At 41.4% G+C, this 27656-nt stretch overlaps 1 protein-coding gene across 1 annotated transcript in view; it reads right to left on the bottom strand.

The window, feature by feature from the left end:
- Positions 1–27656, bottom strand: part of peak1 (pseudopodium-enriched atypical kinase 1) — a 108481-nt gene that overhangs the window by 31461 nt on the left and 49364 nt on the right. The window contains 1 exon segment of the mRNA XM_034236130.1: positions 16773–16840. The gene's annotated coding sequence lies outside the window, so the exon portion shown is untranslated.

Genomic DNA, 27656 nt, shown 5'->3' with positions numbered 1-27656 from the left:
TCGCAGTGTGGGGCGCATCATTAAAATATGATAACTCCAGACTCCATACCGAGCGTTGGGAAACCTCTCAGAAATGAGAACCCCCTATTGCTTATATAATCGTCACATGAAAAAGATTCGAACTGCGGTTTTACTCATTGCAATAGAAGTGTTTCTACTTGTGGCAGTCAGCCAAATAATGGACTGCTATTTTTGCATTCCTTTCATTATGTAACACATATTACACAACATAATAGAAAAGGGATGAATTACACAAAAGCCTCCAGGCACATTTGCAGTACGACAATGTGTTGCATAATCATACAAATGCAGCATCAAACCCCTGCAATATTATAGAGATATGTTTGCTCCCCTTAGGTGGCATTGTGCTATTATATTGACGGCGTGATATTGATCCAGTCTTTGCGTGTGTCCACAGCGTGACTGCAACATATTTGATTGGGGAGATATGAAGCAGCACTAAGGCGCGGAGAGTATTGAGGCTGCAGTTGCACACACTTCCAATCCTTCTGCTTCTACCTTTCCACCAGATTCTTTTTTTATTTGACTCTGAAATACTAAGTGAAACATGTACACACCTCTAACACTGATCAGTAGCATTGATTTAGTATATAATTGCTTTATAGATACAAAAAACCTTCAGGTTAAAATGTGTCTCCATCGGTGAAACCTTCCTTCTCCAAGTCTTATTAGTTATTCTCCTCAGTCTGGTTTTTGTTTATCACTGCCTTGCTTGTCATGAATATTTGATGAGGCCGCCGAGGGAGTAGTGTCGATAATTTAAAGAGATCCAATATGTAAAAAAAGACTGATGACTTTCTAAGGGAAAGGAACGCCTGCTCTGCATGAAAGATGAATGTGTTTTGTAAATGAGATCATTTGTGGTCAGAGAGAAATGTTCTTACTTTGATGTAGTGTTAACACGGGATTGAATAGTAACAATGATGTCACATTTGGTTAGACTGAGTCTGGAATGTCTACAAAGGATGTCAAACTTCATGTTTATCATCATTTTTGTTAGAAGCATCATATTATGTAAGTTCGAAATGTAACAGTGTGTGGATCAGCTTGTGTGTAAGAAGTGTATTTGTGTGTCAGGAAACTCTTCTGCAAAAACACAAAATGTATGTTCCATAACTGAATTGTCTACATATCAGTATAATGCAGTCTGTTTCTGTTAATAGCAATAAATACAGTCAAAACAAAACATGAAAAAAGGCTTGAAATCACTCGAAAGGACTATATATAGATATAGATTAGATTCATGTGTTTTAAGTCAGTCTTCAGCCGAGTTTTCAGTGTGTGGCACATTCATTTTTTCCGTGTCTACATCTTACGTCTACTTGTGATGTGACATGTCTGTGCAGTGTGAGGGATCTCATTCCCTGTGGTGAGTCAACAGGTCACCTGCAGCGTGAGTGAGAGGAGAAATAATGACGTTTGAACATTCAGCACACAGAGCAGCTCTCAGTACAAGGACCACACAGGGAATTGAGAGCTCGAGTCAGAGTGTGAACGTGTGTGTGTGTGTGTGTGTGTGTGTGTGTGTGTGTGGTGTGTGTGTGTGTGTGTGTGTGTGTGTGTGTGTGTTGTGTGTGTGTGTGTGTGTGTGTGTGTGTGTGTGTGTGTGTGTGTGTGTGTGTGTGTGTGTGTGTGTGTGTGTGTGTGTGTGTGTGTGTGTGTGTATATTATCTTAATGTGAGTCAGGAAGCCTTTATTCCGTTTGGAAGCATTTCAATGACATTTGGAGGATAGCATGTGCCTGTTTTATTTAATCTAAAAAGCAATGAAGGATTCTCAGAAGGGAATATGTGTTACTGCTGAAAGGAAGCACACAAACATCTTTCTGAGGCAAGTAGATGTAACAGGTGAAAGGCCAGCTGACAGATTCCTCACTCATTATCCCTAGTTAACCTCGAGTTTGTCTTTCCTCTCCTGCTCCTTTCCTCTGATTACTAACTTGTTGACTTTGTTTCTCCCAATTGTATTCTTTTAAAGTTGTTCTTTGTGGTTTGTCTTTTCCCCTCTGGCTCCTCATGTCCCACTCTCTTGTCTTCTTGTTCCTACCCACTCACTTTCTTTTTAGGCGGTTTATCTTAAGGCTTTTTTCAATTTGACTCTCTGAGTAATTGAGAACATGCCGCCCTTGTGTATGTCTTTGCCTCAGACAGAACTTCAACTAAAGTTTGGCAGACCTATATCGTGCTAATCGATACAAACAAAACTCAAACTTGAAAGAGACCACACACAAACAAGCAATACAAAACATAGTAGCAAACCCTGAGCAGCAAGAACACACACCAGCCAAACTTAAATATTGTGTGAACACTAAAAATAAGGTTTGACTTGGGACATCTATTTCCTGATGAGTCACTTTTGACAGCTCTGCACTAACACATGGATCTTTTACAATGATATTATCTAACCATCCCATACTCCCTCTAAAATGCTGAAACCAGTGGTGCTACTTGTGACTTGCTCTCAATAACCAACATCTGAAAGTAACAAACCAGACACACAGATAAAGACCGTCACACTTTACCTCAACAAATAGAAACACTGTCAAAAATGAGACTGGCCCCTGTTGATGCTCCTGCACTTGCTAGCCTCTAAGACGAGATGCAGTGTTGGTCCCTCGATCAGTGACCATCTGCTCCTGATCTGATCGCAGCAAACACGGCCTGGTTCAGAGCCAGGAGAGACATCACACACCACCTGCTGCTCGGTGCCACCCCCACCCAGACACCAGCCCCCTGGGACCGCCAGAGAGACCCAGACGTGTACTAGTCTAGGATAAGAAGAACTTCTGAGGTCGGATAGAACTTTATTTATTGAAAGCTACCCAGGCGAGACTTTTGCACAACACATTTTCCACTGTGTGTGAAATCAATACAGCAGCAGTGAACCAGCCCTCAGCAATAAGGTGTTTCCAGCCGTGTGCAATAGGAGGCGAGAAAGATAACCTCTCAGCATGAGCACCCATCTCCATTTAACCACCGACTATCACACAGAGGAGAAAAACAGAGGGTATCTCTTCAAGTATATACTTTCTTTCAATATTGTCTCTTAACTGCATCCCAAACTATTGTATCTGGAGTTTGCTGTGGTTACAGAGCAGTTTAGTACTTTTATTTTTTGTCAATAAGACATGACATTTATATTGCGCTTTTCAAAGTGCTCAAAGATACTTTCAAAGGAAAGTTCGCACCAAGTGTATTGTCTTTCTCAGTTTGCAACATAACCGTTACACAAAGGAACGTTTTTGAATATAAACAGCCGATTTCTTGACACCAACTATTTTACCATCCGTTCATCGTACACAAGAGAGCCCTCGCGTACATCACTCCCCCCATTAGTTGTAGCTCACTGAACTGACATGCCCGGGGAACTGCTCACTCTCAGGGAGATAAAGCATTTGGAGGCTGTCAGAGACAAACTACGAGGATGTCACTGAACATTTAGCAACCGGTACATTTCAGCCATCTTTTCCCCGTGTCCACCTGGTTAGATTGATCCTGACTCAGGCTGAAGGGTGTCTGGCTGTTTGACTGGAGAAAGATGATTGGATAGTGGTGACTGTCTATGGGTGTGTGAAAGCAACTTCAAGATAAATAAGCATCCAATTTTAGCTTGAACATGCCCTGTTCTGAAAATCAAAAGTTGCATTTAAACACGCAGAATCGCAACCAATCTTATTGACATACACCCAAGTCCTCCATGCAAACTACCACTCCACCTGGAGAGAGATGGAGGGTTTGAGGGGTTAGGGGGGTTAACATGTTGTCACCTTGAGTGAGGCAGGCAGATCTTTCCGCATGATTAACAAGTCCTTTATATGTCCAACAGGTAAACAATTGTGATATATGGTTTTGTAACCATTACCACAAGGTGCACTTCACATGGTTTATGGTTTCCGGATACAAAGTATGTAACATACTGGTGGTGACATTTAGAGAACAGCATTCACATAATATGAGGTACTGATACATACGGTGCCAGTGAAGAGGGGGGTACACTGTTAAACATGCGGGATTTGCAAAAAGAAAAATGACCAATGATAGGAATGAGAGGTGGGGATGTAAAGAAAGTGAAACATCAAAGCCACAGACAGAAAATTCACATTAGAATTTCACATCAGGTTCCACCGTATTCTCTTCTCCACAGAGAGGCAATGTTTTCCCCTGAGAAAAGTCAGTACGCTGAGGAGAGAAGCTCATTTCCCACCCAGAGCACGTTCATAGAGAGGCTGGGACATAATAGTGGAATAACTGAGGCTGAAAGCTGAAAACATCAGGAGATGGGATGTGGGATTTTCTTTACGGCAGAGGGCTCGAATGATAAGACAGCCGTGGCATTCGGACAGACAAGAGTAGAGTAGATTTGAAATTGGAAGTGCGGAGAGAGAAGCTAGGCAGTGGGAGAACGCTGTTGTTTGTTAAAGAGACAGTAAGACAGTGTCTGCTATTAGTTATTCAAGAAGAATACACCCTTGTTTTTATTCTAACAGTGTTAAATCAAAGATGTTAAAGGAAGCTAAATGAGCCATACATACTTCACTGCTTGATTAGTATGTCTGTGTGTAAATATCGTAGTACTTTCTTAACAAGTCGGTGTCTTAGGATCAGAAAACCTGCACTATGTTGAAGTTCGCTCTGACAGCAGTAAATGAAGGGAAGGCTGCACTTACTGCCTTTTTCCCTCAGATTTTGTCAGCTGATCCCTGGATTTAAAGTGACGACCTTCAAACTTCTCCCTAAGCTATTCAAGCATTTCGACCTCAGAGTAAAGTGAGTGGTGCATTGACTGATCTCTTCCCTTAGTCATGCTGAATGGCGCGTAACAAGTCTTTTTCAACAGATTCTGAATGCAGTATAGGACAGGTAATGTGGAATGACCTGTGACAATGACAGGTTCAGTCAAATCTTCCTGAGCCATGTCTGCATGTGTGTCTTAGTATCTATGTGTGTGTTAGTGTGTATGTGTAGAGGATGCTGGCACCTGCCAAACAGCTTTTCATTTCCGGGGCTAAGCCACCTCAAGTGACAGCTGACTTCCCGACTTTGTTAATTCCCAATTTCTACCAAATGTCATTTTCTGTCCAAAGCCTGATTCTGCCAAAGGGATCCCACTGCACGTCACTTCAGTTTCAAGAAGCTTTTCCGCAAGTATGACTGTCACTTAGCTGCTCAATTGAACTTCCTTATAAATGAACAGCTCAAATAAAAGATATTCTCTCATTAATGAGCACTGTGGAGGTTCAATGGGATGAAAAAACGATTCAACCCTGCTAAGAGGCTTGTGAAAGGCAGACTTGGAAATGCACATGAGCCACGTCAGCAAAACAAAGAGTATTATTCTAGGACAAATACATGAAGTGGCATGGGCTTATCCATTTAATAACCAAGGCCGAGGCTTGAAGTTGCATGATTGGGATATCATTCTGTGTCATCTCTCTTATAAGTATTACAAGTCTGCTATAGAGTCTACTATTTCCTGATCCTGTGTTGGCTGTAATAGCTTGTATAAACACACATATCAGCAGCTAGCTCATATTACAGAAGGTAGCTGCAGGGGGGCGTCCCCAATTAGTGTAATCTGATCTTTTTTATGAGATATACACTCGTGTTTGCAACAATTGATTAAACAACAGTTAGTGAAACAAAAGATGATTTTTCCCTAGGGATGTAACAGTACACAGTGAGGTTCAGTTTAGGATTTTAGGTTCAGCTCAAGATGAAAAAGGAAACGCAGAAGGATCCCTTTTTATTTATTTTTTAATGACAGTTAAATGCGTCCAAAAATCCACTGGCGAAGGACTGAGGCAGCATGTTGTCGACTAGCACATTTGGAAAACCTTGAATAAAGAACATTTTGAACACTTCAGCCTTACAGTTATAAGTGCTCTGCATACAAGGCTGCAGAGAAAACAAGTCTGGAAGAAGACCTTCACAACGCAGCCAGTCGGGTAAAACACAGCTCCAACTACACTTCGCTAAGAGAGTTATGTCCCGAGAAACGAGTAGTACTGAGAGACATGGTATGTGATCCACAGAATTTCCCCCTGAAAATTAGTTTCACAATCCAAACAAGTCAGAGAGCTGACAACACAGACCACCGAGGAAGCCTGACAAGGGAGAGGAGGAGAGGAGGTGAGGAGGTGAAGAGGCTCACGGGACTCAGCTGATCCACTTCATTTCAGCTCCCCCAAGAAACGTTGTATGAGCCAATTTCTGGATATATGTTATAAGTAATGATAGCCAATGTGGTAACAATCTGACAGCAACTTAGTACAGATGGATGGAGAATATAAAGCTCCAGAAGCTGTTATGGTCCTCAGATATAATACCCATTTCATAAATAGAATTACCAGTAGAAACAGTGTATTATATTACTATCCAACTCCACACATATGGAAACACAAATAATCATAATAAGCTTTTATTATTCAATCTGAAATCTGGCATAGCAAACATTGTACTTATTGGTGGTTTGAGACAATTCTGCCATGCAATGATACATAAGATGGATTTAAAATGCTTGAGAAATGGTTTTCATTGTGGTTTGCCCTTTCCTGTGTTCCTGCTGCATCGTGGGCTCATCCATATTAATGAAACACAAGATGGACTGAGAGTAATGGACTGAATCCACTGTGATATACTAAGTGGTTAGACGGCTGGCTCTGTGCATTTGTGTGTGTGTGTGTGTGTGTGTGCGTCCTAGCATTGCTATCCTTGTGGGGACCTTAATCTGTTTACACAGTCAGGTGTGGGGACTTGCCTCCCTTATGAAGAATCATCCATTTTAGGGTGAAGACTTGGTTAGGGTTAGGGTAAGGGTTAAGCATGTGTTGGTTATGGTTATGGTTAGGATAAGCATCCAGGAAATGCATGTAAGTCAATGTAATGTCCCCTGAAGTGATGTATACATGGTATGTGTGTGTGTGTGTGTGTGTGTGTGTGTGTGTGTGTGTGTGTGTGTGTGTGTGACCTAGCATTGCTATCCTTGTGGGGACCTACATCTGTTTACACAGTCAGGTGTGGGGACTTGCCTCCCTTATGGGGAATCATTAATTTCAGGGGGAAGACTTGGTTAAGGTTAGGATAAGCCTCCAGGAAATGCATGTAAGTCAATGTAATGTCCCCTGAAGTGATGTATACATGGTATGAGAGTGTGTGTATGAATGAAGGATATTGGGTTGTGTGTGATTTAGTGTGTAGCAGTCTTTGTGCATGATTTAGTGTTGCTGTTTCTAACATTGAATACATCATCAAAATGAACTTAAGTAATACAACTTGTTGTTGTCGTTCCTGTTAGAGATTATAAATACCGGTAGTTGTCAGTCACTTGAATGCCTCTTAAGTCCTAGATGTTGGAAAACATTTACAGGGAACGCATGTGTGATGTGAACCAGCTATTGATTTTTAGGTTCAAATGTAGTTTCATTACTGTCAGATGAACAATTCTGTCTATTCTATATTCAAAGAAAATCGTTTTTTTCTTTATTGACTTAAGGTTTTAGATCAGGTGAAATGTATTGCTGCTAAAGATCGACCATCTACTGCAGAAAGAATACCTGCAGTGTGTATTCAGAACTGCTCTTTTCTCATTATGTGTCCTCCCATTGCCAAATGAATCCATGACGATCTGCGCGTTCAGCTGCCAGCAATTTGAGCACACTTTTCAGCCGCAACATTTGCAAGGCATGCTCTTCAGTTCGTTCTAGCCTCAAGTTTTCCCAGAGTAAACAAACTAAAGACATGGACTGAAGAAGCCCTTTCAGCGGTAGTGGTGAGAGACAGCGATGAGTGATGTGACAACCAAACGGCCTCATTATAGGCTCATCTCCCAAAGCTGATTTACTGACAGATTGGACTTGGAACAGCGAATGCAGAAAAAGACGAAACTCTCAAAACAACGTCCTTGCTGCAGGAGTAAAGTTCAGTCATTAGCTGCTGGCAGTCAGGTCTTAAACATTCCCACAAGATGGTAAGAAGCTGTTTAGTTTCAACATGGCCAATGGGGATATCACATGTAACCCTACCACCTCTTTCAAAACTTTGATTTGTTTTTTATTGTTGGTTCTAAAAAAAATCAAGTTTCCAGTAGCAGGAGCATGTGTGTCTGGAATGTAGGATCTTTAGTTTTCCTAATTGATTTTAGCTAAGTTAATAAAAATACAAATCTGGACTTTAGGGAGAAGGCTGCCAGTAAGAGTCACTGTGTTAAGCCTGAAGGCTCTATAAGCCCTTCCTGAACATATTCCATGCAAAGAAGATGGCAATGTAATTTAATAGGTTTTCAGTTACACTCCATGGGCAGGCATTGCTCAACTGGGGCTATTGGGGTAAGAAGGAGAGAGACAGAGAGGCAGTGGCAGAAAGTCAATGACAAAGAGGCAATGAAGGAGAGTAAAAGAAGAAAAAAGAAAGAAAGCAACAACATTCCAGAGCAGTGTTTGGGATTGTAAAGCTCTGGGAGCGTTGCTGCAGTGTGGCCTGGGAAAGAGCCGGTGCAGGTCTCTGGGGGGGGGGAACCCACTGGCCTCCAGACAAACACCAGCAAAGTGGCGGCGCAGAAACAGCCAGATGTGCGTGAATGCATTATAGACACAACACACACACACACACACACACACACACACACACACACACACACACACACACACACACACACACACACACACACACACACACACACACACACACACACACACACACACACACACACACACACACACACACACACACACACACACACACACACACACACACACACACACACACACAAAATAAATATCTCCCACATGGAAAACGTGATACTTACTAGAATGAAATGAATCATTTTTTTTAAACATTTGTTAAGCTTTTGAGTATCATAACGCCTACGCTAAAAACATGAACTGAGATTTTACGGTACTTCTCCTTATACTTGCAAGTATGCTGGATGTAGAAATACATTTAATAAAACTTAAAAGTAGAGAAAAAGGACAAATTATGCTTTGAGGAAAACTGGAGTAGCAGCAGGGAATGGTTATGGAAATACATTACATTGCATTTAGCTGACGCTTTTATCCAAAGCGACTTACAATAAGTGCGTTCGACCTACAAAATACAAACTTGAAGAAAACAGAATCATATAAGTACATCAGGTTTCATAGAGCAACAACATTTCAAGTGCTACTCAACTGGCTTTAGATAAGCCAGCCCTTTATTAGTATATAAGTGCTTTGTTAATAGTTCTATCGCTCGAAGTGGAGTCGAAAGAGATGAGTTTTCAGTCTGCGCCGGAAGGTGTGTAAGCTATCTGCTGTCCTGATGTCAATGGGGAGCTCATTCCACCATCTTGGAGCCAGGATAGCAAACCCACGTGTTTTTGCTGATGGGAACTTGGGTCCCCCTCGCAGCGAGGGTGCAGCGAGCCGTTTGGTTGATGCAGAATACACATGTATAATGGATGGTGCCCTGAAAAAATCACTGTACTGTAACTGTGTTCAAATATACTGTATGTAATAAATAAAATATATAATTTAACTCGAAACTTTAAAGAATGTTAACTTTGCTCATTTTAGAAAAGGGTATATCTTTTTTTTAATTAAAGTGAATATTAAACAATCCACATTTTAAGTGTCAATTGTATAGATGCATCTAATATCCTGGTTTGCAACATCCAAAATCCTCAATTCAATCTGAAATGATCAGATATTTGTGTATACTTGGTGCCATTAAATACGATCCATTGAAAACAAACACAAGGCTGCTTTTGTAACGCCTGCTGACACACATGTATATATGTGCATAACTTCTACCTGATCACATACATCCTGAATGGGGACAACATGTTCCTTGTAGGCCAGGAAATCACAGCGAGTGCTGCCACAGTGATCACAACGTCTCCGTCACTGGAGCAGGTAGAAATGGGCAACCTGATATCCCAGATTAGAGACTTGGCTCTGCACTTTCCAACATTTGCAGAGCTATTTGTGAAAAGGGAAAACATCTCCACTTTCCAAAGTCATGTGGATGTTATGGTAGCTTTTCCCCTTAATGATACTTCTATAGGAAGCCCCTGTGGTAACAAAACTATAACAACCAGGAAAAAAGGTCCCTTTAACATAAACCACAAAGAACACAGTCAGGAGGAAGGTGGTGAAACAGATCTAGAGTCTGCTCAGTGAACAAACCCCAGAGGAATTATCCTTCCAACACTTTTTGGGCATGTTTTATAACTTCCTTGCAACTGCTGGGAAAGCAGAAAAAGACATTTGAAAGAAGCTCAGTCACTGTGTTTATGTGCTGGTCATGCATCTGGAAATGCACCACAGTCAAATCATACAAGCTGAAAACCTTGAGTTAGCACACACAACAGCAGCAGGTCGCTCCCACTCTTTGCGCTCTGGTGTAAAACTGACACGGTGATTAGCCGGGGGCGGGTGATGACTGTGGAGAGCTCATGGAGGTTTTCTCCCACCTGACTAACATCCTCACCTCTGTTTCCCCAACAGCATGGCAGCAGCAAGCATCAAACACACGAGTAGAGCATTGCACTGAGAGCTGCATATTCCTGGGACGCCGGTGGAAGTGCAGAAATAAAAAATCAGTCGGGATCAAAGAAAGTTATTTTGGCTTCAGCTCTGAAAACTACGCACACTTGTCAAGACTGCCTGCACGAGCGGCCGGTAGCAGCACAGACAGCACGTTCCCTTCCTGTCAAAAGGTATACTTCTATTGAGATAACTTTGATATATTAAAGCTTACATTTTGACAGCTTGTTTTTTTATATCCTGAATCAGTTTCATGTATGTAAAATGAAGCCAGCAAGGAACAAGGGCAGCACATTAGCTTTAGCTAGATCTGTCGCAATGCTTCTCCTTATGTTACAATGGTTAAAATAACGTTTTTGTTACAAGGGTATCGAAATATTTTAACAAACAATAGTGTTTGGTGTGGACTGGTACCTCAGAGGTGACAGTTAACCTCTTAGGTCCTGCCGAGGTGTACTTGAGCAAGGCACCGAACACCCAAACCATGGGTGCTACTGTGGCAACCTCTTTGCTCTGACACCTCTCCATAAATGTATGTGTTTGTGATGGTGTGTATTTTGGGCCCTATATGTGTGTGTCTGTACTGTAACTGGTTAACATGTCTTCTTCTATTTACCAGTACCAATAAACACGGTAAGAAGATATAAAGCACTTACGTAAATGTTAAGATGCATTACAAGAAACGATTACTTCTGGCACTTATTCAACACTCAGGCCTTAATGAGCGTTTCTGCAGTGCTGTATGTGCCTGAGAACAGATTATATAGGCAGGATATCTAAGAAGCTACAAAACAGAAAGCGCCCGGAGACAAAACCGAAGCTGCTGGAGAATCATGTCCTACTTTCGTGGAAGAATAATCGCCTGCTTCTGCACTGGAAGATAAATGAGAAGGGGGGGGGGGGGACAGATTTGATAACAGTCCCCAATTACCACCACTAAAAAGAAGCTGTGTTTCTGTGAGTGCAAAAATGATCTTCACTTGTGGACTATGTTAGTCTGTAAAAGGAGCACAGGCTTATTTCACTAATGATTTAACCATAGCTGTGTCTGTTTCTCTGGAGAATGGCTATGCTAATCCAAAAGTCTGATTCCACTCTGGAAAACATTTACAGCTGTCTTTTTGCGTTAAGTGAAATGGAACAGATTTGATAAAAAAAAAAGATGGAAAAACCCCTCAATGAAAGGGAGATAATAAAATCATTGTACTGAGTTTCAGCTTCATTTCAAAGATTAACTCCCATGAGTTGCCATTCATTGTGTCTTAAAACTTTAAATGTCCCCTATTATACTGTTCTTTATCAATATATTATAGGTCTCAGATATATACAAAACATGTCTATGAAGTGTTTGGCTCCAAATACCAAACAGATCTTTGCAGCATCCCATAATCCCCTCTGTTTCAGCCCTGTTTCCAAAGTGCTGATTCTCTGTCTGTTACTTTAGATGAAAATAAGGAGCCCCTCCCCACGCCCCTCTGAGAGAGACTTGGTTAAAAAGAACACAATGGTGCTCTAGGAGGAGATTCAGGTGATAAGTGGGGGTGGGGGGGTTACCTTGGTTGCTGATTGGCTAATGGTTACACAAGCCAAAAAAACATTATGACATCATAAAGTGGCCAAAATCTGATCAGCTCATTTTCAGACAGGTTTTAATAGAAATAGATCAGGACAAAAAGAGAGAGAATCTTTGTTCCTGAAACTTTCAGAGTCTCTTTCCACAGAGGGGACACATGTTGATGTAGAAGAGACGTGAAGAAGAGGGGACACATGTTGATGTAGAAGAGACGTGAAAAAGTGGATTTTGCATAATTGGTGAACCTTAAGTAAAAAAAGTATCCACTCCAGAAAGAGGTTATATAAATAGTAGTGGGGTAAGAGCCAAAACAGCTGCGTGGACCTGACATACAGGCAGGTAGCTATAAACAAAATCATAATAGTAAACAAAAACGACAACAAATCCCTGACCAGTCCATCTGTATTTGTAGTATTTTCTAGAAGCTAGTTTTGGACAGATAGACAGTTTTCACTTGTCTTGCAATGGGAGCAGTGATTCCTCTTAGAGGCTTTGAGGAAGATGATTAGATGTGTTGGGCCAAGAAACGGCTGCTGGCATCAACAACTTGGAGAGCAGTACCACATCATCCAATTACATTGAACACAACACCTCCCTTAACTGCCAAGTGCAAAACAAACCAGCGGCAGCAGCAGAAACTAATGGAGAGCAGAGGAGGCGGAGGCTAATGAGAGAGCTAATGCCATCCTCCACGACTCACACTTCCAGGTGAAACGCTCGGTGGGCGAAGTCAAGAAGCGGCCTGCCGGTCAAACGCTTTGAACGAAAGAGCGAACATATGCATTGTAGCGAATTTCACCTCTGCCTTTGCCTGACAAGCATTTGTTATCCTCCTCTGTTTCTCAAACCAGCCTGAAACCATGTCAGTTTGTGCATGCGTGTGTGAAACCGAGCCTCATTAAAAAGAAACATTTCCAAAAATAGGATTTCACACACTTCCTAGTTGTGAGGGGGAGTTTCGCTGGCAGCCAGTGATTTCTGCTGACTACATGTATTTTTTTACATGAGATGAAATAATAATGGACACGTGCAATCATCATAATCTCCAATGAGGCTGAATAATTATTTTAAATAAAACTTATCAATCTAAAAAATATTTGCACTTTACATCCTTAAATGTAATTACATCCGTAACGACTTTCTTTCCATGTATTTCTTGTCCATCCCACACTATGCATTGTACTAATAAGGTACGTTATTATCTTCCAATACACTTCTAATTGAATGTGTGTGTGCGCCTTCAAGGCTTCAAGAAAAAGCTAAAGTAACAGACACAACCAAAGAGAAAGTAGTTGTTCTGATGTTCATTGTGAGAGGTCAAGTGCAGCACATCAAGTACCTGTTGGTTGGTCACACACACACACACACACACACACACACACACACACACAACACACACACACACACACACACACCACACACACACACACACACACACACACACACACACACACACACACACACACACACACACACACACACACACACACACACACACACACACACAACACACACACAACACACAACCACACACACACACACACACACACACACACACACACACACACACAACACACACACACAGCAGGACCCCAACCTGCTGAGACAGATGGTTGCATTCTGCCCAGCTGGCACTGAGACGAGGAAACAGAGGTCATTAGAGAGGTAATAGGTGCATGGCAATGTTAGCAAAGGTAGGAAATAAATGCTCAGAAGTTCAAAAAGGTTTTCAGTTATGAAGCTGCAGTAATTAAAATGGTCATATTGACAACAAATGCAATAACTATGTGGAAGTGATCGGCCTCAGTGGGAAACACATTGGGTTTAAAATTGTTTTCCAGCTCAAGCAAAACTACAAGGACTTTAACTCGGGCTAGGAAAACTGATCACATCGCACTGATCATTGCCACCTTACACAGGCTACCTGTTGCTTTGAGAATAGATTTTAAAATGTTATTGCGAAATAATAATGCCTTGATAGGCCTGGCCCCAAGTTCTTTATCTGACCTTTTACTGCCCTATCCTGCACCGTGAGATCCTCAGAGGCACAAAGGAGAAAGACCCATTTCTGTCAGAGGTCCTGGACTTTGGAACGACCGGCCCGAGGAGAGCAGGGCTGCACAATCTGTCAGCTCTTTTAAGTCACTTTTTTAGAATTGCTATTATGTGATTTTATTCTTGTTTTTTATTTGTTTTACTCTGTGTTTGGATGCTGTGGTTTAGTTCATCTAATTATTTATCTTCAACGGTGTTTTATTTTGTTTTAACGGTGTTCTGTTTTATGTGAAATCACTTTGTACATACTGTATGTTTTGAAAGGTGTTTTATAAATGAAGTGTATTATTATTATCATAAATTAAATAGACGTTAAATGCTGCACTTGTATATATATTTGTGAGGAACGATATCAATTTCTCACTGACATTGTTGACATTAACCTCTGACCTTAAGTGTGCATTGAACCAAAACATTGCTTCCACTAAACAGTAAAGGCTTCTTACAACATTTAAAGGAGACCTATCATGCTATATTTGAATAATATATTGTAGGGCCATACATATATAAAAAGGTATATTTATACGTTTTCTTTTTCAAAATACCAAACAGATCATGCATTTTAGCCATGCCTCATTTCGCTCTATTTTGCTCTCCTCCACCATGTCTTTGCATGCACTGCAGCTGACCACGCCCCCCTGCAAAGGAGGGGGGCGTGGCACAAGCGTCATGTTACCATGCTGTTACCATGCTGTTACCATGCCACGGCAACCTCTCATTCCCCTGATTGGTGGAGAGTTGGCCATATAGGCGGAGCTCCTCGTCACTGACATCAGACTATTTTCAAATCTGGATCAGTCTGTATCAGATCCGTTAAAGCCCCGTTTTTAGAGATTTGGGTAAGGAGGAAAAGAGAGAGGGTTGTGTTTTCTGACTCTTGGTGAGTTCCCTGACACACCGGGGACACATATTCATGTATAAAAGACGTACAAAGGTGCATTTTGCATGATAGGTCCCCTTTAAGCTTAATTTCTCTGTCAAAGATAAATCCAAAAATGGCCGTTATAAGCACTCTGTGTGAGGACACAGAAGTTAAATACAGACATAACATCTAATATCCAATCAATGGTCCACAACAAACATTAGCTGTAGGGCTTCTCCTCTCTCAATCTAGCTATTCAGGACATTAAGAATCCATTAAAACCACTGCAGCTGTTCCACCATTATTATATGAAATATGGATGGGGTAAGTTGTTTTGAAATCACTAATAGGAAAAATGCAGTGCTTGTAATGGATATCACAGCCTGTCAGTCATTACGTTGGGAACACTGGCTTCTTGCATACAGTGTTTGTTTTGCTAGTGTTGCCATACTAATGTGGAATCAGCAGAATAATGAAGCACAGCAGGAGAGACCGAACGCAGCATGACTCTGGACAGGGAGCGACTCTTCTCTCTTGGCATCAACATGTAGAGTCATACAAAGTGTATCTTCACAATTCAAATCAATGGCATGCATACAAGGCACCAAGCAGCAGCGGCTTTAGAGGATAAATCCAAGTGTTGCAGGTTGGAAAGTCTGACAAAAAGAACCAAAAGAAGGGTTTGAGGACATACACAACTAGGGATGGGAACGAGTAATCGAATATTCGAAATTATTCAGGTATTTGAATATGAGTTATTAATATTTTTATTAATTGTTTTATTTTATTTTTGGAAGGGATGCCTAAGTTGATTACATATTATCAAATTGAATAATTAAATGTATACAACAGTGCCATAGCTAAATGTGTTAGGTGACGTCTAAAAGGTGTGTTTTGCTCTGCTCACCGGTGCTGATCTCTCTCTCTCGCATCCGGTTATACTTCACTCGCGTTTATCAAATCCATCAGATCTAGCTAGTTCTAGCTAATGATATGGCTGCTGCCCCTCCCTACACGCAGATCACGCAGACTCAAACCTCATCTTAGGCCCAAATGCGGCGCATATGCGCTCCGCAGCCGTTGCAAGGTTCCGGCGCTAACAGTTCATGAGCGTGCTCCCCCGCCCCCTGTCAACACTCGTGACACATGAGTGGCCAGCCTAAACAACAATAAGCGCTGCTTGGCAACCGTGTGTGGCGGCAAAGTGCATAGACATTTTGACTGGATAGATTTAGTTTTGCCGGTATTCAACATATTTTACCAGTCATAGTCCAGTAATTATTTACACTCTAAGAAGTCCTACACAACAGACATGGCGTCAAAAAGGAGTAATGTGTGGAAATATTTCGACCAGGTTAGTGAGTGCGGTGTAGAGGTCAAACTATGCCAAATTAAACTTATATATACCTTGCTATACCCGCAACCTCCGTTCCAGCTGCGAGGGTCTTCTCTACAGCTGGCCTGATTGTGAATCACCTCCACACATGAAAGCTGTAGGCCTATAGCTGTCAAACTGTAATCACCAGTTGAATACATTTGACAAATTAGACTTGGTTTCTATACTTATTCGAATATGTATTTATTTATTTCCAAAAGTTATTGAAACAAATGTTTTGGATATGTACATTTCGGTTAACCGATTAACCGTTTTTTGGGGGGTCGAATATTCGAATATACATTTGCTTTCAAATTCCCATCCCTATACACAACACAGCTGGACAAACAGACACAAGGGAACTCACAGTGCAGGGAATCAAGCGGCAGCCATGGAGTCCCAGCTGCTGACGGGGAGAGCAGCTACTGCTGGATCCTGCAGACGACAGAGAGGAAAAGAGACAGAGGAGGACAGACAGAGAGAGGACGATATCCAAGAGAGAGAAGAGGGAGGGTGAAACAGAGAAGGAGGGAGAGAAGAAGAAAGAGCATTTTGTTAGTTTGTCTGATGCGAGTGGGCCTGAGGAACAGTGCTGCTCACACTCTTCATAGGATATTTCTTGATATACAACAAAACATGAAGTGCCTAAAAGTTTCCAGTGGGAATCAAATATAGTTTGTTTATGTGAATTATTCATGTTCCTACACTCGCAAGCAGCAGTTAACAACAGCTACTGTAATAATTACTCATGTTACTGAAAGATAAATACATTTATAGATGACATTGTTCCTGCTACAACCTCACAAATCTTCACTTGGTGTTGTTGGGGACTGTTTGATTTAAAAAAACTTGAAATGTTCAGAATTGTTCGCATGCTACTGCACATACACTTCACATATTTAGTTTGTGACAAAATCACTAAAGAAGCAGCTGAGACGTATATTTTCCCCACAAACATCTAAAGACAATTTCTACCAAAATACAGGAGACCACATTAAGGCACTGCCACGAAAGTAGGTGCCCTAAGTGTTCTTCAGAAGACATCATTGTGTGGTCACTGTGATACACAATGTTCCTCTCTGTTGAGTGGCATGCAAACATCTATCATGTCCTGTGAGCTGAAAATAAACTGGACAGCGACAGTTCTTCTAATCCAGTTGGTGGATTTATTGCCGCCTGTGAAGGGAGGACATATTTTCTGTCAATGCATGGAAACTGCTAAGCTCACTCCTGTCCTACTTTTGCTCTATTAAGATCTGTTTGATGTATATTTGGAGACATAATAGGTGGCCCTATGAGTGTTGCTATGCAACCAAGGGAAACTTTAGAAAGTAAAGTAAAACCAACCCACCCCCCGTGTCAGATCTAAAAAATAATGTTTTGCATTAATTCATCTGAGGACAAAGCATCTTGTTGATGGATAAAAATAGCCAGTCATCTCAAGAGGCATGATCTTTTTATGAGCATATTTATTTGCTTTATAAAGAGCAACATTGCCTTTCAAAATGGGATATCTAGAGACAATTCTTGGAGGTTTGGCAGCGATAAAACTGTGATAAAAAAAAACAAGTTGGTTTCAAAACGCTCTAGTGTGGAGCTTTGAAAATGGCTTAAATCAAATCAAATGGATTTATAAAGCACATTTAAAAGACTTACTGAGGATCATTCTGACTAACTCGGTATCAATGTGTGTTTTGATGTGTTTTTTATATTTGTTTTGTTGCTTGGTTTTTGTCTATGTGTGCATGAGGGACAATTCACATGCAGACTCAAGGGTTCAGTAGGATGCCCATAACAGTTCATTTAGTGTGAATACATAAACTCTTACAATTACATTGGAATAGCTTTATGTGATGATCCTGTCAGTCTCTTATGCAACCTTCATTTATATGCAGAGCAGTGATCCAACCTCCACTGTTTTAATGACTTTTAATGAACATTTCTGGGCAACTCTCCGGCACAGAAAACAGTTTATCCTGCTAAATTGGCAGTATGCCTATTAGTTAGGGGAAATAGAGATAGGTTTTCTTTTTGTTAAGGGACGGAGTGGCGCAGTAGTGGACTGTGCGTTAATCATCAGACCACTGAAACCTGCCACTGCGTCCTTGGGCAAGACACTTCGCCCGAATTTGCTCCTGTGGGTGCTGTCCACAGCACATGACCGTTACATGTATGATATGTGTGTAATGTGTACTTGTAAAGCACCTTGATGACTTCGAGGTGTGAAGATTTTATTTTTTTTTGTTATCTAATTTGTGTAGCTCTGGCCATCATTTATATTGGTGATCAGTTCATTCTTCTAAACAACTTAATGGTTGAGATACAGGTAATGGAATGAGTTGAGAAGAGTACACAACAAAAACAACTTGAATTTTGTTTTATAAATGCAACAAAGTTTCAGGAAATATTGTTAAAATGGTCAGTTTACAATATGAGTGATCATCTTATATTTCCTAGTGCCTGCTCTAATGTTATTTCTTCTAGTGGTGTCACCATATGACATAAAACAACTTAATTAGTCAAATCATAATGGTCAGAAATGACACATGGAAAAATAAAGTTTGGTTAAAATGTCCCTGTAAAAGGTTCAGAAATCACATCCTTTGTGATGAGTGTTGACCCGGCCTATGTGTCGGGCTAATGGTGATAAGCGCCATGAAAAGCAACATCAATAGGTGTGATGCAGTTAGGACCCTTTTTATGGGGACAGGAATATGTTTTCTAAAGGTGAAGCTTAACAGCAGGATCATACACCCTTTACCCTGGTAATGTTTCAATCATTTCATTGTAGATCATCACTTGGCTTCATGAATACATGGCTCCATCCCACACACTCCAACAGCTTTACAAACCTGCGAGCAGTCCAATAAAACCCACTCCAGGTGACCTGACTAGATCATATGGAGCAGTTTGTGAATAACTGGCTCAGTGGACGTACAACTGAAGACCAAAATACTGAATACAGGTTGTTTATTTCCTGTGCCTACATTTCAATCATTGACACTAGTTGCCCTGCAGTCATACACACAGGATAATTAAACCTTAGTTAGTCACCACTCTGTTGTGGTAGCATCCTCAGTATCAGCCCAACACTGCCAGAAGACCTTCAATTAAAGTGTGCTGTTTGCAGGTGCCACTGCACACATGTGCCTGCCTATGTGAACTTAATTGACCACCATCCCTCCCTCCTACCTGGTAAACAACAGCTGCTTCCAGCGGTCCATCTGCTACCTGTGAATTCCCTTCCTCAGGACTCACACCCCCCGCACGCCATTGGTGTTTCCCCTCCGAGAGGTGCACTTACTGGGACAGCGTGAGTGAGTGTTGCTGCTCGGCCACCTTAATAACAGTTTGTGTTCCCCACTGGCACACGACGGTAAACAGGCTTTTAATTGACTGTCTGTGTTCTTTTTTAACAAAGCATTACTGGGTGGCGTGAACAGAAATGTTCAGTTTACTTCCTTGGACGTTTTCTGTAAGTCATGTTTAATATTTGTGGTGTTCAAGCAATAATCCGTTTTTTTCTGGACAGCAACTAAATAATGTATTGTGATTTTGATTCTAAATACTGATTAAAACATCAGAGATAGGTATTTAAAGGTGGGGTAGGTACGTTTCAGAAACCGGCTGGAGATACACTTTTTGTTATATTCCATGGAATGCTCTTCACATCCCGGTAGCAATGAATATCTTAAGTGCTTTGACAACAAATCCATACAAAAAATGTCATCTGTGGAAGCCGTAATACTGTAAAAAGTACAACCAATTGCCGCCCTGTCTGTCAGCCTTCCATCTCGTGCACGCACAAATGTATCTCATGCCCTCATTGGGCGTGCCGTCATTGGGCGTGCATTGCGCGTTCATGTGTGTTGGAGGAGGTGCTCTGTAAGGAAGTCTGAAGGAAGGGGCGGATTCCTTTCGGCTGTGTACTTTCAAATTGTAGTGCACTCGAGCCGGTTTCTGAAACTTACCTACCCCACCTTTAAGACAAATGGTCTATTAAAGTGCAGTCTAAAACAGATGATATGGATACTGAACAGTTTCCTGCCTGAAATAAAATGTACTTTATTTTTAGCTAAATGACTGTGGCATCTGTACATCTTCAAATGATAATGATGGCATTTCTTTGACACGGCATAATCATATTTAGCACTTATTGGTTATCATCTTTCAGTTTTATAAATAGTTTCACCTAACTCCCAGATCACCTTGACCTTCCCTAAATCCAAGGCCAGTTTCTGTGAGAATAAATAGCTGACTCACTCATTAGCACTGGCTGCAGAGAGGCCGAGCTGATAACACTCAAACAGGTAAAGGACAGGTAAAAAATAAAACAAAAAAACTAGCCAGAAACACAAACACAGCGACCGATACTTTGATAAAGTAATGTAACCTTAATTGTGCGTAATATGTTTTTGAAATTGGGATTAAAGTATAATGACTCCATCTATCACTCATACAAGCAAAACAGTTCAGGTGACCACATCCACTGAGCTAGACAATGATTGCATGTGTTGTTAGCAGGTTACTCTATTAACGGTATCAACACCACATCATGCTAACTGCAACTTCCCTGTGTTTCTTTATGTAATTTCAGAATACTGAATGATCCAAAACACATGAATGTTGTTAAGAAGAGATTCAAAAAGCATCACTGAACTTTAGGTAACAAACTGTTATTTTTCTCTTAGTTTTACCCGTCATTCTGCAATAAATGTAAGTCTTAAGATGTAAGACCTGTGTTTTTCCTAACTATGGCGTGTTGGATATAGTTTAAGACTGTGGTTGAGTACAGAGACAAACAGGAAGCTTTACACAACAACAGGGTTCAGTGGAAGACCACAGGTAAAATCATCACTTAAAACTGAGCATACAGCAAAGTCGACGCCACTCAGAGAAGGACAGTGTCACCACCGGCTGTGACTGACACTGAACTCAGATCAGTCCTAAAGACAGCTTCATGAATATGCATGCACTCTCCCTCCCAGTCTTCAGAATGGCTGTTATGCTCGGTCCTCATCTTATTATAGCTTCCTGTCATTCTGCTCTACAGTCTTTTTGTCTCCATAACAACCACCAAAATCCAATATCCCAAATATTCGGCATTTCCAGAGACAGGCTTGTCACTGCTGATGGGGAGAGAGGCTCCACTCTGACAACTTCGAAAGTAACTTTTATTAAAGGGGCCCTACAGTATTATGCCCATTTCCAGGTTCCTATTTGTATTTTGTGCCTCTACTTATAATTTATCTCACACTGCCTGTGCTGCAGCACCTCTTTTCACCCTCTGTCTGAAACCAGAGCCCAGTCTGCTCTGATTGGTTAGCTGACCGGCTAACTTGTGATTGGTCAACTGCTTAGAGATATATGGCCCCTTATTCTATAACGTACAATGTGCTGGAGTGCTAGTCAATGGAAGCGTGAGTGGTACATAGTGATGTCACTATGTTATAGAAGTAAACTAAGGAGTCTAATGGAGGTATTTGAGGCAATTCACACGGACAGGTCAGCTACAGAGGGAACATCTGAAATAGCCTAGTCAGAAACGTTTTCACAATTTCATTGTTGTATAGTAACAGTAGATTGTTAGGGTTAATCATGGAGGTATTTCTGAATTATTTGAAACCGTGGTTTAGGGTTTTAAGGACTGCTTTTCATTGGCATACAGAGTTTCTCCAGAGTTGGCAGAGGATGGTTTTCGAATGCTTTTGTTTCTGGGTGATTAATATTTTCCCCTCATAAGGGAATAAAGGAATCACCAGCTTAAAGATGTGGCCAAAGAGAAAATGGTAAAAAGGTCACATATTAAGGCCAGCTCCCACAGCTTCAGGTATCGGTCTCAATCCAAAACCTTTAATGTTTTTGTCATCATATGACATTTTTAAGGATAATTTATTTCTTGTTTCTCCTTCAGGTAAGGAGCTACAGGAATAATCACAATAACCCTGAAGCTCTAGCTCTGGCCTAGGGTTTCTACTTCAACATATCACTTTAACACCATGCTTAATCCCTTGCAAGTCAGCTGAATGACTTCCGGTTGAATCACACTTGGCCAGTGACACGTGAATGGATTAAAATGAAGAGTCTATTGACTCAAAATGTCCCTCCTGCAGTGAAATAAAGAGGGATAACAAGAACTGAAAACACATCATGTCTAAAAGCATTAGCTAGCACGCAGACGTGTGTATTGTGTCTTCCTTCTCAGAGCTGATTAGAAAGAATTGTGTTGGAGGAGGGGTGGGATTATCCAATGTACATTGAGCAAAAATAGTCACAGATAAGCCTCACATCAAGTAGCATTAACTTGACTGTACACAAACACTGCTGGGTGTATACTTTCTTCCATCACAGTTGATCAAATGAGAAAAGGTTTTTCCAAGCAATCATTCCCCTCAGTGTGCATTAGTCTCTCTCTTTCACTCTGAGGTTCCATCACTAAAATGCTGTATAAACAAATTATTTGGTTATGGCTCGATTTTTTTATGCAGATAGTAAAAAGGATTGTGCTGAAAAAGCAGAGAGGAAAGTCAAACACTGTTCCTGTAAGCAGATACTTCTCCTTTGAACATTTTGCTAAGCTGAGAAAGCTGCTTCCACCACAAATTCAATATTCACAAGGAAGAGAAAAAGAATCACGGGCTGCTACAATATTGTATAAAAGAAAGCAAATGAATTGGAAGACAAAACATAAACATCCGTCTTTGTCTCCAATAGGTTAAGTCGCATGAACAGATACAAAGTAGAGTGAGAGTAAGCACAGACACAAGCATTGTTGAGTGGTGACACAGGCATTGTTTTCCCCTCACAACGCACTGTGACTAAGAAGCTGCAGCTACTCGGTCTATAGAGAGGTTTCATTAACATGTGCCTCATTAGAGGGTGTCCCTTCAGCGCTGCACACTTGACACTGGAGACAGGAGATAATAATAATGATGCATTGCCTAGGCTCCCTCTCCTCCGCTTCACCCTGCCTTCCCTTCATCTAATCTCACAACCTTTTCTCTGTGAATCTCTTAAGTCCTGTGTGATCATCCTGTCCATCTGTGTCTCAGATCCTATCATAATGAAGAGACAGCAACAGTTGTAGGAGCGCAGAACAACAAAGTAAACAAAAAGAAACGTGGCTTACTACTCACAAAAGCAGCGGCAGCAGCGTATCCGATCTGTGGCCAAGGAGGCGAATGGGAGAAGAGAGCCACATGACTAACGTAGTCGATATGGAGCCGGTGCATGAATGAGAGGGAGGGAGGGAGGGAGGGAGGGGAGGGAGAGCTGGAGCACCACGTAAGGGGGGAGGGAGGAAGGGAACAAATATGACTGGTTGATGATGAGGGAGGCATAACATCACAGAACAGAGACAGAGGAAGGGAAAGGAGGAAAAAGCTAGGTCACGTACGGGAGGAATCTAATCAACTTGGCTTCTTACACTTAAAGAAGAGAGGGGAAAGTAAAACAAGAGGAGTGACAGGAAATAAATAAACCTGGCCTGTCTTTAGCAACACTCATTGTGTTCAGTCCCCAAGTGTGACCATCTCACCTCAACAGTCACATCATACGAGCCCATTAAGCACTCTTCATGGTGAACAGAAAGAGAGTAAAAAGAGAGGATAAGGTGGAGCTGAATTCTCCCAGTAGGACTGAACTCCCAGAGAGACCTATCAGTTTCATATAGCTCTTAGCGATACATTTTGCAGCCCGGGCAAGAGTCGAGCAGCTGTCAACTCACAGATATGGAGCGGAGCAAAGGCAACCTCCGGTCCGCTTAGTGCAAATGTAGTAGATGTTTCAGCAGCTAATGGTTTGTAAAGCGAGTAAGTCTAGACAGAGGAAGTGATCGCCACTCCTTAAACAATGACTATTTAAGTAAACACATGAGGCAGAGATGAAAAACAACACCCAGAAGTGTTGGATTTGTATCTGTCTTTGTAACAGTGTTTCAATGTGTGTTACATTCCTTACACCTGCAATTGCATCCTCAGGCTGTTGAAGAGATAAAGTAGATACATCTTAACAGCACCGTCCAATAAGAAGTGAGGGAAAAAGGGCTGGGAGTAGATTTAATAACATATTATTCATGGTGTGATTTCATATTAAATAAAAATAACCAGGGAACACATGCTCTACTGGGACACATATTGTTAATCGATTAGAGATATGAAATAAATATGATCTAATAGAAGATTTTGGCCATATTGCCATTCTTAAATTGATCGATTCATATCTCCTTGAGACATTTTCACAGCTCGGAGGTTGGGCTACAGCTGAGTCCAAAGTTTCAGACAACTTCAACAAATGTAACTTACATGACATGTTACTTGTTAGACGCTTTTATCCAAAGCGACTTACATACTCAATGCTGTGGGCTATCCCCATAGGAGCAATTTGGGGTGAAGTGTCTCAGGGACACAACGACATGCTGACTGCAGTGGGGTTTGAACCTGTGACCCCCTGATCCCAACACCAAGGCGCTATCCACTGCGCCACACGCCTCCCTAATGTGATTACAGAAATATAATTGAGTGAATGACTCTTTTTTCGCTCTTAGTTAAAATCTAACTAATTTCCTTTCAGAGCTCTAGCCTTAATTACACCAGCCTCATCAGCCTTGTCCAGCTCTTCAAAGCGTATGCACCACTTACTGCAAGCCTGTCATTAACACACGATTTTTATAGAAATCTCAATTTCTAGGTCAAGAAAAGTGATTATCAAATCAATTCCTCTGGTCTAAGAGGAGCAGCTCTGGCGTGACAACTCATTAGATTCCACACCAAGGAAAGCATGCCCAGTGGTATATACAGTATCATCTACTGAATAGTCAATACATATTTAAAACAGTGTCTATGTTAACTTCAATGTGAGGATCTAATGGCGCATTTCCACTGCAGGGCCTCGCACGGCTTAGTACGGTATAGTTAGGCCTTGGTAGACCAGGCTCACTTTATGCTGCGTTTCCATTACAGTTTAGTAGCAGTAACTATAGTAACGTAGTGTATGCGGAGCCGTGACGTCATCTTCAATGCGAACCACAAAGCCAACATCAGCCGTTAGCTGTTAGCACTCAGAGCTCACAGCTCCTCATATCTGTTCAGAAACTAGACAAAAGTGAAACAAGTACAAACCACAGACTGTCTGTGTCATGGCGAATACAGTCGCTGGTTTATTTATGTCTGTAAGCCGTTGTTGTGAGTGTGGACGGTCGGAGCATATACTGCGTTAGCTTAGCCGATCTCCATTCAGAAAACACACATTGCCAGCGATTCTCTCATATAGCCTTTAGCATATTCAGTCCGGTTGTTGGCCCGGAAAGAACCACGATTTTGGAGGGCCAGAAAAACGGCACGCTTAAACCGTGCTACGCGATGCAGTTGACCCAAACTTCATTAGCTTCAAGCAGCTATTTACTAGTATTTTTGAGAGAAGTCTATATCAATGTGATCGGTAGCAGTTACTGTTGCATTCCCTGCCAACTCAAACATTTTCAAGAGTATTTGATATCTTTAAATGGTCATTAGCATGCGTGCAGATCATGAGCGATTCTTAAACATCGAAACTTAAACAATCCCAATCGGAATTTCCACAATTAGTACGTACGTAGTTTCCAGGGTTGCCTTCATTACTCACTCTTGCTAGACTTAGTAGACATTTGTTTAAATAACTTGCGCATTGTGAGTGACTGTTTAACAACCAAAACTAATCAGAGGCTTTTTCGCTGAAGGCTTCCCAGATGTAATGCAGGATTTCTAACAATGAGGAGACAGTTGATGGCTACCAGCTTTTTCCAGTGTTTAGTCTCCATGGCACAGTGCTACTAAATTAGCTTAAATAGACCATTTCCTATTGACAACAAAGGTACCTTGTATGCAGATGTCAGTGCAGTTTGCAGCTGATGTGTTGGGGTCTTTGTGGCCCCATCATCTGTGCTGACATCTGGACCATATGTCTTCTAGACTGGGGGGCCAGGGTCCGAACTCAGAATAAAAACAGGGCACTAAGGGTGGGATTAGTCCAAGGACCCACAAGGGCATTGGTTGTAAAGAATGAAAAGGCTGCAGGCATTTTCATAAGGGGCTTCAATTTGCGTGAAAATTGAGTTATCAACAATATATGCACTTTATGGCATGTACTTCATCATGTACTATATGCAATACAAATAAGAAAGGGAGAGGAAACCAAGAAATAACTCTTCCATGCCGTTTCCTAAATGCTTGGTTTCTAAGGATGATCTCGAAGGGATAGTGTGGAGAATTGGGAAGAGGAAGAAGAAGAAGAAGGGTAAAGTCAGGAATGGGAAGCAAGCCAGAAGGATAAAAGTAGAGTAAGTGGGATGGGATGATGACGAGCCAGAAGGTTGCTAGTAATTAGCCATCTGAATGTCCTCATGAATTACAGATAGCTGATACAAGCAGGAGTTTCCTGGGATATGGATTCAAATAACACAGAAAGCCTTTGTGGTGGATGATTGTCCTCTATCTCAGGGATCAGATTAAGCATAGCTCCATGAGATAGATTACTGGTCTGATCGCACCATGTGTGTATACTGTATTTTGCTCAAGGATGAATTATATACTTAAGCTACATAGAGCCAAACCTTTTGTTCAAATAGAACTTTCAATTACAGGTGACGTAGAATGTGTTTTAGAGGTTGTTGAATAGCCCCTATTGCTTTCTGTTTTATAGAATACAAAGCTATAACACAATGGCAAAAATACTAAAATGATTTAAATCCAGATGTATTCCCATTTCATTAGGGCTGGTTTGAATTCAGATTCCTCTGTGACTTATAGCTACCATGAGTTAACTGCTACAAACAGTCTGTGGCCACATGTCAGTTGGCTTCCAAGAAACATGCCTGTGGTTAGACACCATTATGAATGGCCAACCTGCCCATTAAGGTTTACCGCCTTTCATCTGGAACTGTGAGCTGCGTGCTTGTATGTAAGGCGTTACTCCTTGCATAAATATTGCTCACACACACACACACACACACACACACACACACACACACACACACACACACACCACACACACACACACACACACACACACACACACACACACACACACAGACACACACACACACACACACACACACACACACCACACACACACACACACACACACACACACACACACACACACACACACACACACACACACACACACACACACACACACACACACACACACACACACACACTGCCAATGAATCCTCTCCCAACAGCTGTTCTTCATCACAGACCTCACACTTATG

The sequence above is a fragment of the Gymnodraco acuticeps genome, unplaced genomic scaffold (genome assembly GCF_902827175.1).
Source record: "Gymnodraco acuticeps unplaced genomic scaffold, fGymAcu1.1, whole genome shotgun sequence".
Lineage (NCBI taxonomy): Eukaryota > Metazoa > Chordata > Actinopteri > Perciformes > Bathydraconidae > Gymnodraco > Gymnodraco acuticeps.
The sequence above is the reverse complement of the archived record's forward strand: the minus strand, read 5'-3'. Positions and strand labels throughout refer to the sequence as shown.